The sequence below is a fragment of the Nannospalax galili genome, unplaced genomic scaffold (assembly GCF_000622305.1).
Source record: "Nannospalax galili isolate Female #2095 unplaced genomic scaffold, S.galili_v1.0 scaffold44, whole genome shotgun sequence".
In the NCBI taxonomy this organism is placed as follows: Eukaryota; Metazoa; Chordata; class Mammalia; order Rodentia; family Spalacidae; genus Nannospalax; species Nannospalax galili.
In genome coordinates this window covers 2,406,427-2,420,521 of record NW_008355789.1, presented here as the reverse complement: position 1 = coordinate 2,420,521, position 14,095 = coordinate 2,406,427, and the positions used below count along the sequence as shown (strand labels likewise).

Here is a 14,095-nt window from a genome sequence, read left to right as displayed (position 1 = left end):
TTTAAAAGATTTATTTTTAATTGTGTATGTGCATGTATGTGTGGGGGCACATGGGTATGTACATGTGAGTGCAGGAGCCCTCAGAGTGTAGAAAATGGTGTCAGATCCCCTACACCTGGAGTTGCAGATGTAAGCCACTTGAGGGTGCTGGGAACTCAACTCAGGTATTCTGCAAGAGCTATATGGCTCTTAACCTCTGAATCATCCTCCAGCCCCAAAGCTAAAAATCTTTAGGTCCAATCTCACCCACCTTCACTTTGCTCCATCCACTTTCTGGACAGAGGAAAATGGGGTTCTGTGAACCTCATAGTTTGTCTGAGTATAACAGAAAGCAAGAAAAGCTGAAATTCAGGCTCCTATCTCCCCTGGATGCGCTGGCTCTTACTAATATGCCAGGCCACTCTTGATCCAAAAGGAAGTGTTACAGATCACAAAAACACGCTGTGTGAAGACCAGCCAAGCATGCAGCAAACAGTCCCATTCAGCTTCAGGTTAAGCAGGACAAACAATAGAGCAGCTTTCAAAGGGAACTTCCGTTTCCAGGATGAGAGGAAACACTGGGACATAAGCTCTTAGGAGACACCTGCAGTAAGCAGGATCCTGTGCCAAGAAAGGATATAAAGAAGTGTTCAGAAAGAGTGGATTCAGGAGTCACCACGTTAATTCGTCCATCTCAAAAGTTTTCATTAGTGAATACTCTGTGCCTGACTTTGCGCCAAGGGGCAGGCATGTGGCCATCATTAAGTCAGCCTCCTACCCACCTGAGGCTCACAGTCTAACAAAAGAGAGACACAAGTACATATGGAATTCACAGTCTTCTGATTTAAACTGACTGGACATCCTGATTAAAATATCTACGGCAACTCTGAGAGCTTTTGTGCCCAAGGATAGTGGGGGTCTGAACTGACTATCGTCTTACATCTGGAGGATCCAGTGTGATATCTTCAGATCTCTGGTGTAGCTCACTACCCACCCTCAAGATCATTTCACCCTGGAATGTCTCTTCCTTTGAGGCACAGCACATGATCGTGGCCATTGTCAACAGGCAGTGACACAAAGCACCTGCTGCCTTTGGCAAAAGCCAACTGAACGAATGCTTAACTCAGAAGCCTGTTATAGTTTCCGTAAAAACAAATTACATTAGTGCTTAGCCAGGAGTCTCCCAACCAGGCTAAAGAGTGCTTTCTTTGGTGCATGTTCGTGTATGACAGCCGTGTTCCTGCCTGATGGTGTGACACAGCTTTGCAAAGACTGAAGTGGGACAAAAGTCTTCATGTCTCCGTGCTTTGCAATGCTGTCCAGCAGAGGCCTGGGAAACCATCTTGGCAGGGAGGCAGACATTTTGAGAAGTCCTAACATGTAAAGCCCCTTTGCTATGGTAAGGGAGATGCAGCAGGTCAGTTAAGGTCATGGGCTCACCAGGAAATAGAGAAAATAGCTGTTTACTGAGTGTTTTCCATGGTTGGGTCCCTGGCTAGAGATTTCATTTACCTTTCTTCTGTCTTATAACCCACCTGTGATGGTTAGTATTGATTGTCAACCTGACGGAATCTAGAATCACCTAGGAGACTAGTCTCTGGACATACCTGTGAGGGATTATCTAGATGAGGTTAATGGAGGTGAAAAGATGCACCTTAACTGTGGGTGGCACCATTCCATGGGATGGGGTCCTAGATAGACTAAAAGGAGAAAGCAAGCTGAGCACCGGCATTCTGAGCACCAGCATTCGTCATCCTGCCTCCTGACTGTGGAGACAACATGACCAGCCACCTCCAGCTTCTGCTGTCATGGCGTCCCTGCCATGATGAATTATACCCTCAAACTGTGAGCCAAAATAAGCACTTCCTGTCTTGAGTTGCTTTTGTCAGGGTATTTTGTCACAACTATGAGACAAGAACCCAATATACCACCTGTGCTCAGCCCCATGCCATTGCTCTGGACCATCTCAAGGTCAGTTGTTGACAAAGCCACCTCTACTGGAGCAGTGAGTGATACAGATTTGACCACAGGCTCCAGGGGGACACAAGGGGGACATTTAGGGCTGACTACATAAATCTTAATCTTTAAAACATCTTTACACAGTGAATGAACTTGCACTGAGGGACATCTCGGGACATTACATAATAGGCCTTAATACAAATGACAGAATGTGGGGGTGCCATGGGAGGGTGTCAAAAGGGAAGGGGGAAGGGGGTATAAAAATGATTTTATGTATGAAATACACAAAAATTCAATGAAAATTATTTTTAAAAAGAAGAAACAATCAGTTTTACTTGAAAGTAGGGGAAATTCGGGGCATATTATGGAAGATCAGCTGAAAACGGCATGAGCCTAAAGTTTGCCATGTAGAGTGAGGAAGGCACTGCAAACAGAAGAACAGCATGTACACAACACAGCATACTTTATACAGTTTGATGTGGATGTGCACTTAGATCTTTTAGGAACAGTGGTAGGCGATGAGACTGAACGGACAGAGTTAAACTTCTTTATCTACAGTGTCAGGGACTGAAACTAGGGCCTTGTGCATTCTTTTTTTTTTTTTCTTTGAGACAGTGTCTCCCTGTAGTCCCAGCTGCCCTGGAACTCTCTATGTAGACCAGGCTGGCCTCAATCTCACAGAGATCTGCCTGCCTCTGCTTCTCAGGTGCTAGGATTAAAGGCATGTGCCACCACGCCTGGTTGTGCATTCTATTTTAAGGAGTTTAGACTGTTTCTAGAAGCAATTATATATCAATAAAAGTGGTTGGAGATGTAGCTCGGTTGGTAGAGTGTTCATGGCATGTGTATGAGGCCCTGGGTTTGATTCCTGGCTCTGGAGAGAGGGCAGAAATCACTGAATGGATAAGTAAAAGTGTAGATGCAATCAAGTTTTTCAGTTCGATTAAGACCTACTGTGAGTTGGCTGGTAGATAGAATTTTACCAATTCTTTTTTCTTTTTTTTTGGTCTTTTTGAGACAGGGTCTCCCTGTAGTCCCAGATGACTTGAACTCACTATGTAGACCAGGCTGGCCTTGAACTCACAGAGATCCGCCTGCCTCTGACTCCCGAGTGCTGGGACTAAAGGCGTGTGCTACCGCGCCCGACTTAATTTTATCAATTCTTCATGTGTCATAATAATAAAGTAGGAACACTTACAACAGGGTGGAGGAGGGCCTAGAGGAGAGGAAGACTGAACACAAGGATTGATTAGATGCTCTTACCATGTTCTATATGAGAAGTGATGAGGGTCAGAAATAAGAGCTATACAAAGAAGAGGAGCAGACCAACAGATGATCAGGAGCTGAAGTTTCCAGGACTTGGGAAGGAACTGGGTATGTGCAGTGAGAAGAAGGGAAGAATCCAGGATACCTGCTTGGCTACTGGCATGGGTAACTGGGGAAAGAAGTCTTTATAAAATAGAAGTAGAAGCAGATAGATTTAAGAAAAAAGATGAATGCACATTTGGACACATACTGCAGATGCCTGTTGGACATCTAAATGAAAATATCCAGTGAGCAGGAATATTTATGAGTCTGGAGGTCAGATGTGGTGGATAGCTAGTGATGTCCATCATTTAGCCATCAGCACAGAGATGGAAACTGGAGCCACTTAGGAAGGAGACTGCATACGCAACACAAGGAGAGTGCGCACAATGTTATGGGGATACCAGCATTTAAGGGTGTGTATGACTGTGTCCTTGAGGTTGGATGTGATGTGATCATTGCCATCTTGAATCAGAGCACCTGGGATCAGTCACACAAGACTCTTATAAGATTGGGCCCAATAACATTACCTCAAGGAAGGTAGTGATGGAGCATAAGGTTACACAGCTCCCAGAGGACATATAAGCAGTTAACAATTGCTGGGAGGGAGGGAAGACTCTTTGGTGAGAAAGCTACCCATAAGTTGCCAATGCTCCTATAAGTAACCCCAATAAATTCGTCAGTTCACACACAAAAAAAAATCTTTATACAACATGGTAACTATAGTGACTAGCAACATATTCTGGAAAATTGTGAAGAGAATAGCTTTTTTAGTGTATTCTCACCACAAAAATAATAGGTATGTGAGGCATATGTATTTTTTTTAATTAAAAAAAATTTTTTTTAGAAGAAGCATTTCATTACAGCTTTAACATAATAACAGTTTCCAGAGCAAAGATACGTCTCTTTCAAAAGTGGCTATAAAATTTTTAGGTTCGCTGTTGAATTAATACAGTTATACAATATTGAACTCAGTATAAGCCCTGTAAGACATAAAATTGAACGAGTTTTTAACCTTTAAAAAAGATCTCCATTTCATTTTAAAATATACTGTTTCTTACAGAAAAACTCATACATTTTAATTAGCTCAATTTAGCCATTCTACCATATATATATATACATATGTATATTCAAAGCATCATGTTGTACACGATCATCTGCCCTCCATAACCCATGTGTTCCATATCCAGAGTCAACTGACTACAGATAGAAAATTAATTGGGTTTTGTCCACATTTTACAGATAAAGAAACTAAGATTAAGAGAAAATTAATTAGTTCATGTAAGTAGCTGAGTTAGAACTTGAATCCAGACTTATTTCCAAAGATTGTTCTTTTTTTCTTCTTTACCTTTTTTTCTTTCTTTTGGCTTTTTGAAGCTAGGTCTCAATATGTGGTCTAGGCTGGCCTGGAACTTACTATATAGCCCAGGGTGACCTCAGACTCTCAAGAACCTTCCTGCCTCAGCTTCCTGAATGCTAAAGTCATGACACTTGATTCCCAAGGGCTGTTCTTTGTATTATGACACTTGAGTCCCTTTCTCTAGTTCTCCAGGCTAGGGACACGTACTCAGGGGAGAAAAGGCCAGGAAGGGTAGTATGTGTCTGTCATCCTAGCACTTGGGAGGCCAAGGCAGGGGGATCTTGAGTTGAAGGTTCTTGGGCTACACAGTGAGTTCAAGAGAGACAGAGTTAAAATTACAGAGTGATACCTTCCTTGCCGAGAAAAAGAGAAAGAAATAGAGAAGGGGGAAGGAAGGAAGGAAGGAAGGAAGGAAGGAAGGAAGAAGGGAGGGAGGGAGGGAGGGAAGGAAGGAAGAAGGGAGGAATTTTTAAAAATTCATGTGTATTAAATATGTACAGATTTTTTTTATTAAGGGCCGGTAATGGTAGCACAGGCCTATAGTCCCAGCACTTAGGAAGCAAAGGCAGGCAGATCTCTGTGAATTCAAGGCCAGCCTTGTCTACATAGTGAGTTCCAGGCCAGCTGGAGCTACAGGGAGACCCTGTTTCAAAAAGACCAAAAAAAAAATCTTTTTATTAGTTATTATTCCCTAAGCAATACAGTCTAGCAATTACATTTACATCAAAAGATGATTCCAAATTTAAAGTATGTAAGAGGTTTTATGTAGGTTTTATAAATGCTCTACCATTTTATATAAAAGACTTGAATATGCATGAAAATGCCCTGATGAAACACACTACTCGTATGCTAGCCTAAAAACTTCATTTAAGTGAGTAAGACTTAAGGCGCAGTCCCCGAGTCTTTCGCTGTCGCCTCCCCTCGCTACGGCAAGCCGCAGGGCACACAGCACGCTCAACTTCACACTGGCACTAAAACTGATTGTGAGACCATTCTGAAAAACCTCCAGTCCAAGTTCCAGGATCAGGGGACTGGGGAGTCAGTGCACCCTGGCAGGACCATGGTTATTTGGCAACCTACGGGAACAAAAATGGCAGCTTTGCCAATTTGAGAATTTATCGGCATGGATTGGCGCTACCAGACCTTTCGAGTTATGACAGTGATGCAGAAGGCAAACAAGAACGGAAAGCTTTTTGTACAAAATAAAAGAAAAAAAATGAAAGAATTGTGTCAGGACAACGCTGTGCAGGTGAAGCATTTACCATCTACAGTTGGAGGAGGAGCCATCGACAGATACTGGCCTACTGCTGATGCTAGGGACAGATACTGGGCCCCTGGTTGAGTATGACATACATGAAGTGCTATACAATGAAGACTCGCCTTATCAGAACATTACAATTCAATACGTGAAGCAGTTTGGAAATATTCCCATCCTCACTGTATGTAATTTGGCAGAGTGACTTGGCATATACCCGGGCTATCATGGGCAGTGGCAAAGATTACATTGGCAAAGATGTCCTGATCCTTAGAGGTGGAGATGGGAGCTTATTATGTGAAACAGCCAAACTGAAACCAAAGTTGGTCCCTATAGTAGAGATTGACCAATGGTGACTGAGAAATATATGTGGAGAACATGCAGTGACGCCTTAGGAAATCTTACAGGAGACGGCTCTCAGGTTCTCATAGAAGACTGTATCCGGTACTGAAGAGGGGCACTGACGAGAAGAGAGTTTGACTATATGATTCATGATTTGACAGCTCTCCCAATCTCCACATCTCCAGAAGATTCCACACGGGAGTTTCTCAGACTGATTCTTGGTCTTTCAGTAAAAGTACTGAAAGAGGATGGGAAATATTTCACGCAGGGCAACTGTGTCAATTTGATTGAAGCCAGGTTGCTCTACAAACAACAGCTGGAGCACCTATATCGTCCTGTGGAATTCTCAAAGGAGATTGTGTCCCTTCATACTTGGAATTGTGGGTATTCTACATGGTTTGGAAGAAGGCTAAGCCTTGAAGATAGACATCCCCATCAATTGATTGTGAATTCCTTTTTCTTTTTTTGAGAGAGGGTCTCCCTGTAGCCCCAACTGGTGTTGAACTCATTATGTAGGCCAGGTTGGCCTTGAACTCACAGAGATCTGCCTGCCTCTGCTTCCCAGTGCTGGGAATAAAGGCATGCACTGCCAGGCCCAGCTAAGTGTTTTTTAAAAAGAGGTCAGAAGAGGGTGTCAGTTTTCCCCAGAACTGGAGTTAAGACAGGTATTAGCTGCCATATGGGTGCTGAGAATAGAACCCAGGTCCTCTGCAAGAGCAGCCAGTGCTCTTAACTGATGAGCCATCTCTCCAGCCCCATATTTTTCATTTTCAATTATTATTTTTCATTTTCAATTATTATTTTTAATTTTAAAAAGCCAATGAGAAAAATGTATATTTTGATGAGCTAGGGTGTTAATTTTTTGAAAGTCAGCCAAAGGATAATTAGCACAACAGACTGTGGAAAGCCTAGAATGTGATTTGTATCATTTCTTATCTCTGCATAGGGTTTGTTTTGAGGTTTTAGTTTTGGTTTCAGGAGACCTTCAATTTAGACATTTGGAGGAATGAACATCATTGTTTTGTTAGGGAGAAAAGTTCTGGATGGTGTTCTCCCTTCCCCCAAAACTGACTTGGAAATTTTAGAGCTTTTGAGAGAGTTTAAGAAAAAGTGAATTAGGGGCTAGAGGGATAGCTCAAGGGTTAAGCACTCTGGCTGGTCTTGCAGAGGACTCACATGGCGGCTAACAACCCTCTCTAACTGACACCCTCTTCTGTTCTCTGGGTGCTGCACAGCATGGGTGCACTCACATACATGCAAGCAATATACTCATACACATAAAATAAAAATAATAAAATATTCTTTAAAAAGAAACGTGAATTAGCAGTGCTTCAATTAAAATTACAAAAAAAGAAAAAAGAAAAAACAGAGAAACCGGGTCTGCCATAAGAATGAGGGAGAGACAGGAGATGGAGAGCTGGGCCATCATTTGAGGGTCTGGTTCCAGCACAGTCTTTCCAGGGAACGATTCTGTAAGTAAACTCCTTGCTTTTCTCAAGTTGATTTGACTTGAGATTATATTTTTTGTCATTAATGAATCTTAACTAAACTTATAACAGTGCACATTTGGAGGTCAGAGGACAACTTGGGAGAGTCAGCTCTCTCTTTCCAACATGTAGGTTCCAGGGATAGAACTCAGGCCGTCCATCAGACTTTGCAGCAAGTGCTTTTACCCACTGAGCCCAACTTGTTGACCCCAAAACACAGCCTCCTTAAAATCCCCTCCATATCTCTCCATCACTTGCTTAGCCCCACATACAAAAACCTAATACTTAGCCAAATCCAAGACTATCCAATTACCCCTCAAGCAGGACCTTTATGAGTCCCAGTTTTTTAAATTCATTATTTAACAAAATTGTCAGGTGCCCAGATCAAATTTGAGTGTAGATTAGAAGTGAACATGACAAAAATATCTACTTCATGTAGGTTCTATAATTCTTAGAGCAATCCAAATTTGACATTTAAGGAAAGTGGTGTGGAGGCAGGTGATCCCATAAAGTCACACTCTGGAAGCCCAGGGGCCAAATCAGCCCAGGAAAAGAAGATGGCAGGACCCAGATAGGGTTTCTGGGAGCCACAGTACCCTGGGGTCTGAGGTAAGAGTGCATGTCCCTAGCCTGGAGAACTAGAGAAAGGGACTCAAGTGTCATAATACAAAGAACAGCCCTGGGGGCCAGGTGTGTTGACTCTCAGCAGAGGCAGGAGGATTCTTGAGAGTTTGAGGCAGGCCGGCCTGGGCTGCATAGTAAGTTCCAAGCCAGCCTAGGCCATATAGTGAAACCCAACCTCAAAAAAGCCACAAAAAGGGAAAAAATAAAAAAAGAACAGTCCTGAGAAACAAGTCTGGGTTCAAATTCTAACTCAGCTACATACATAAACTAGTTACTTAATTTTCTCTCTACTTTTTTTTGTTGTTGTTGTCTTTTTGAGACAGGGTCTCCCTGTAGCCCCAGCTGGTATGGAACTCACTATGTAGACCAGGCTGGCCTTGAATTCACAGAAATCCGCCTGCCTCTGCCTTCCAAGTGCTGCTATTAAAGGTGTGCACCACCAAGCCAAGCATTACTTAATTTTCTCTTAATCTTAGTTTCCTCATCCATAAAATGTGGACAACAATTAAAGTTCCCAGGAGGAGAATATGATGAAAGTATATTATATACATGTATGAAAATGTCATAAAAAACCCATTACTTTGTATGATTAAGACCTTACTTACAACCTGATGTTGTACCAAATATAATAGTATATGGTATGCATCATAGAATAAATACTGTATTAGATATTGTTTGTTTATTCATTTATATTTGTTGTTATTATTAGGTAGAAAAATTGAACTGGCAAGCTGACAAAATGGCTCCATGGGTAAAGCACTTGCTATGCAAGTATGAAGTAGGAGAGAACAGACTCCACAGAGCTGTCCTCTGACCTCCTCACACATACCACATGCTTACACACATATATAGTACATACGCACACAATAATGACAAAATAACTTTTAAAGCTGGGCATGGATGGTGGCACATGCCTTTTATCCCAGCACTCACTTAGGAGGTCAGAAGCAGGCACATCTTTGTGAATTTGAGGCCAATTTGATCTACATAGCTAGAACCAGACCAGCCAAGTCTATATAGTAAGATCCTATCTCAAAAAAATATTTTAGAGAAATTGAGCCAAGCTTTACTAAAAACTAGAACCCCATAATTTGTCAATCCAGCACCCACCAGATTGTTTTGCAATCACCTTCATGCCTTCCCCAACTTCTGCATAACATCCCTACCCATGAGGTTTGCATAGAAGCCACACGATTGTACAATATGACCCTTCTACCAAGCATTTGAATAAAACATTGCTTAGCTAATCCAAACCCTTTCTAGGAAGTTTGCAGCTGAAGCAGAAAATAGGCTAAAGCCACTGCTAGCGGCCATGTTTTCATCCTCATGAACAGAGGAGCAGGGTCTGCCATAAGAACAAGGGAGAGACAGGAGATGGAGAGCTGGGCCGTCATTTGAGGGTCTGGTTCCAGCATAGTCTTCTTTCCAGGGAACAGTTCTGTAAGTAAACTCCTTGCTTTTCTCAAGCTGATTTGACTTGGGATTATACTTCTTGTCATTAATGACTCTTAACTAAACTTAGGCAGAAGCCAACAGACCCAGTCTTAGAGACTTCTAATGATGCTTTTCTAAAGAAACGTGTAGTGATAGGAATGTAGCTCGGTTGGTAAGTGTGCAAGGCTCCGAGTTCAATCCTCAGCACTCCTATAATCTCAGCACTTGTGGAAGATCAGAAGTTCAAGATTATCCTCAGTTACATTCAACTTACTACATATCATGTTCAAGGCCAGCCTGGGCTACGTGATATTTTGTCTCAAAAATAAATGAATAGGGGGCCAGTGAGATGGCACAGCAAGCAAAGGCACTTGTTGGCACAAAAACCCAGTTCCCAAAGTGGAAGGAAAAAACCAACCCCCGAAAGTTGTCATCTGACCTCCATTTGTGTGCCTGTACACATACACATATAATAAGTAAATACGTAAAAAATTAATAAAGAAAATAAATGGCTAATTTCTCCTTAATAATCAGAATCAATTAACTCAAGCCAGTGTAGAAACCTTTCTTTTGGAGCTAGAGAGATGGCTCAGCACTTAAGAACATTTCTTGCAGAGGACTGGGCTCTGTTCCCACTACCAACATGGCAGATCACAGCCATCTGTAACTCCAGTTTCAGGGAATCCAGCCCCCTCTTCTGACTTCCACAAGCACCAGGCACACATATGGTGCACATACATAACATGCAAGCAAAACACTCATACACATTAAATAAAAATAAATAAATCTTTTAAGGGAACCTTTCTTTTCCTATTGATGCACTCATATGAAGATCCCCAAGTGGCCTTCACTACCATGTTTGTGTTCCATTGCTGTGTTCCCACTTTGTGAAATAAGACCTCTAGACTAGCAAAGCCTAAAGTGGTAGGCAGCAGAAAGAAAAAGTTCACAGTAGACTACGAACAGGAATAGTCAAAATAACCTCATTTCTATTCCTTGATTCTTGGACCCATTAAAAACTGACTATGGGGAAAATAGCAACATATATGAGTCTCTAATTTACAGCATATGCTACATCCTAGAGGACATGTTCCAGGTCTACAAAGTGCCTCCATCCAACAAGCTCTGTAACTAAGTATCTAAAAGGTCATCTCACCACTTTGTCAGACCAACTGCTTCAAGGCAATGGGGAACATTGCAAGTTTGCTGAATTCCAAGAGTGTGACCCTTTGCCACACTTCATTTGCTGTGAGTTCCCAGGTCAGAAGCAATGTTCTGTGAATAACACGTCTTGTAAATCCCTGGATTGTGGTTTTGGTAAGCACTGTGAACAAGAAAGACAAATCTGTACCCCAAGTGTCTATTCCAGTGGAAATGAGATCTGTCCCTTCCGTGAGAGAAGAGCCTTTGTAAGGCAGGTAGCTAGTGTTTGCCATGAGTGGAGCCATAATTGAATGTTCAGCGCTGGCTTCCCATGTTGGCAAGTTGAGCAATAGTGATTAGAAATCAATGCTGCTGAGCCCCTGAATAACCTTGTGTATCACTTTGTTTAGCTTCTCTGAGACTAAAACAAGGATGGCTAGAGGAAGAGGTAGTGAAACAGATAATCTAACCCCATCTGTGAGATTACTGTTTGATGACATCCACATGAGATACAATGTCATCATGTTCTTTACAAACTCTGACACTTCTGCCCACAGACTATTTTCTCAGGCCTCATAATCACCAGTTTTCCAATCATGAGCCACAATTGTCCAGTCAAATCATTAGCTACTGCCCCAATCCAATGTGGAGCCACATAGCCCACTGGGAAGATTTCCTTTGCCCCTCTTTCAAAGTCACTCCATGGTGAAATTATACCTCTGCAATCTTCCACTGTTGGGAAGTGGCAGCACATATTACAAAGAACTTGCTTTAAACAAGCCATCGAGTCTTTCCTCTTCAGCAAACAAGTCATACAGAATTACTAAGAGACCATAATTGCAACTGAAGGGGAAGAAGCAATAGGATAAGAGTACAGGCAATAAGCATTAGTGTTGCTGATTTATGAAAAGGACTTAAGTCTTCAGGACTTACGTGAACCTAACTTCCTGTTATAGCATTTCCATTTAATTATGGAATGTTGTTGTAAAAAGCCAACTTTATGGCTTGGAGGTCCAGGAAGCACCCAATTCATAATGGAAAACTTAGATTGCATGACTCATGGTCAAGCATTCACGGTCATTCTTCAAAATACATGTCATAGGTGGCCATTATTATTATAGAACACACAGATGAAAAGACAAACCCACAAAGATGCCCACACATTATAAGGTGAATGGCTAGGATTTGTGGGAATTTGTTTGTTGAAGAGGGAGATTGGTTGGTTGGCTGGTTAATTGGTTTGGTTTGGTTTGGTTTGATTTGCTTTTGTTTGAGGCAGAGACTCATGTTGTCATTGTCGAACTTACTATGTAAGGGACTGGAGAGATGGCTCCGTGGTTATTAAGAGCACTGGCTGATTTTGCAGAGGACCCGGGTTCAGTTCCCAGCACCCACATGGTGGCTAAACCGCCATCCATAACTCCAGTTCTAGGGGATCCGACACCCTCTTCTGACCTCTGTGGGTACTGTACAACATGGGTGCACTTGCACATATGCAGGCACTACAGCCACACATATAAAAATAATAAAATAAAATATATTTGTCAAAAATTACTACATAGCTGAGGCCAGCTTTGAACTCTTGATCCTCCTGCCTCCTCTCCTAGGTGCTGGGACTACAGTTGTATGCCATCATACCCAGATTAAGAGTTAGGATTTGAATCCAGCATCCATTATATTTTATCATTTTCCTACCACAGCCCTATAACACGACTGCTCTAGACTATAAAAACACAACAATTTGGGGCTGGGGATATGGCTCAGTGGTTAAGAGCACTGACTGTTCTTGCAGAAGACCCGGGTTCGAATCCCAGCACCCACATGGCAGCTAACTGTCCATAACTCCAGTCCCAAGGGATCCAACAGCCTCTTCTGTCCTCCTCAAGCATTGCACAACATGGGTACACTTACCTGCATGTAGGCAATACATGCATATACATAAAAATAATAAATAAAATATTTTTTATTAAAAAAAAAAACACCAACCTCTCCAGAAACTAAAAGAGAACTAGTCATCAAAAAAGGAGGTGCTGTTTCCAGAAGATGTGAAGGAACACTATAATAAATTAATAAGTATTGATTGTACAAACCTTGTCTTTATCAAACTTTGTCTATTTCCCACTAGAGTAGGATCACAGATAAACCTATCATGATGCAATGAGATAAAAATGCAAAGATGAGAAAAGAATCATGTACTACAAGAGCACACAGAAGGTATGGGAATTAAAAGAAGTTCTCTGGCTGATGTGGTAGTGCATGCCTTTAATCCTAGCACTTGGGAGGCAGAGACATGCTGATCTCTGTGAGTTTGAGGCCAACCTGGTCTATATAGTGAAATCCTGTCTCAAAAGACATTTAAAAAAAACTAAAAGAGGTTTTTCTGAGGAGTCATATTTCCTTTGAGATATGAAGGATCAGTAAGAGGTAGGCAGATAAATGGGGTGAGGGCAAAGGGAAGAACATATGCGTAGAGGAAATAGCAAATGCTAAGGCCCTGATGTGGCACTCGGCACAGAAAGCATGGCTCTTAGAAGGTAAAGACACAAAAAGGGCTAGGAATGAGATTATGTGACTAAGCACAGGCCAGATCAGGAAATAATTTACAACCTCATTGATAAATTTGTGCTTTGTCCTAAGGACAATAAGCAGTCACTAAAGAATCTCAAGAATGGAGTTAGCATGACGGTTGCACATTTTAGAATGCTTCTGTGACTAACAGAATTGTGGCAAAGGACATGGAAGGAAGTGGATGGTTTGATGTACTTCTGTGAAATTGGCAACCAAACATAGTGATTCATGCCTATAATGTCAGCACTTGGGAGGCTGAGGCAGGAGTGCTCCTGTGAGTTCCAGATCACTCTGGGATACATAGTGAGACCCTGTTTCAAAATACACACAAAGAGGGGCTGGAGAGATGGTTCTGTGGCTAGAGCACTGGCTGCTATTGCAAAGGACCTGGGTTTGATTCCCAGCACCCACATGGCAGCTAACAACCATCCATAACTCCAGTTCCAGGGGATCCAACACCCTTGTCTGGCCTCTATGCGTATTGCATACATGTGATAGAGACTTACATGCCTGTAGGCAAAACACTCATATACATAAAAAATAAAAATAAATTTTAACTCTGATATCCCTGCTATTGTCTGCTGTGTTGTCGGCACCCCCAGTCATTCCCCACTACTTACCCTTCTGGTGAATCTAGTC

General features: G+C 42.0%; 1 pseudogene; it reads left to right on the top strand.

Annotated features, from left to right (window-relative positions):
* The window catches only part of LOC103750451, a 44,858-nt pseudogene extending 38,238 nt beyond the window's left edge, over nucleotides 1–6,620 (top strand).
* The last annotated feature ends 7,475 nt before the right edge of the window (nucleotides 6,621–14,095 follow it).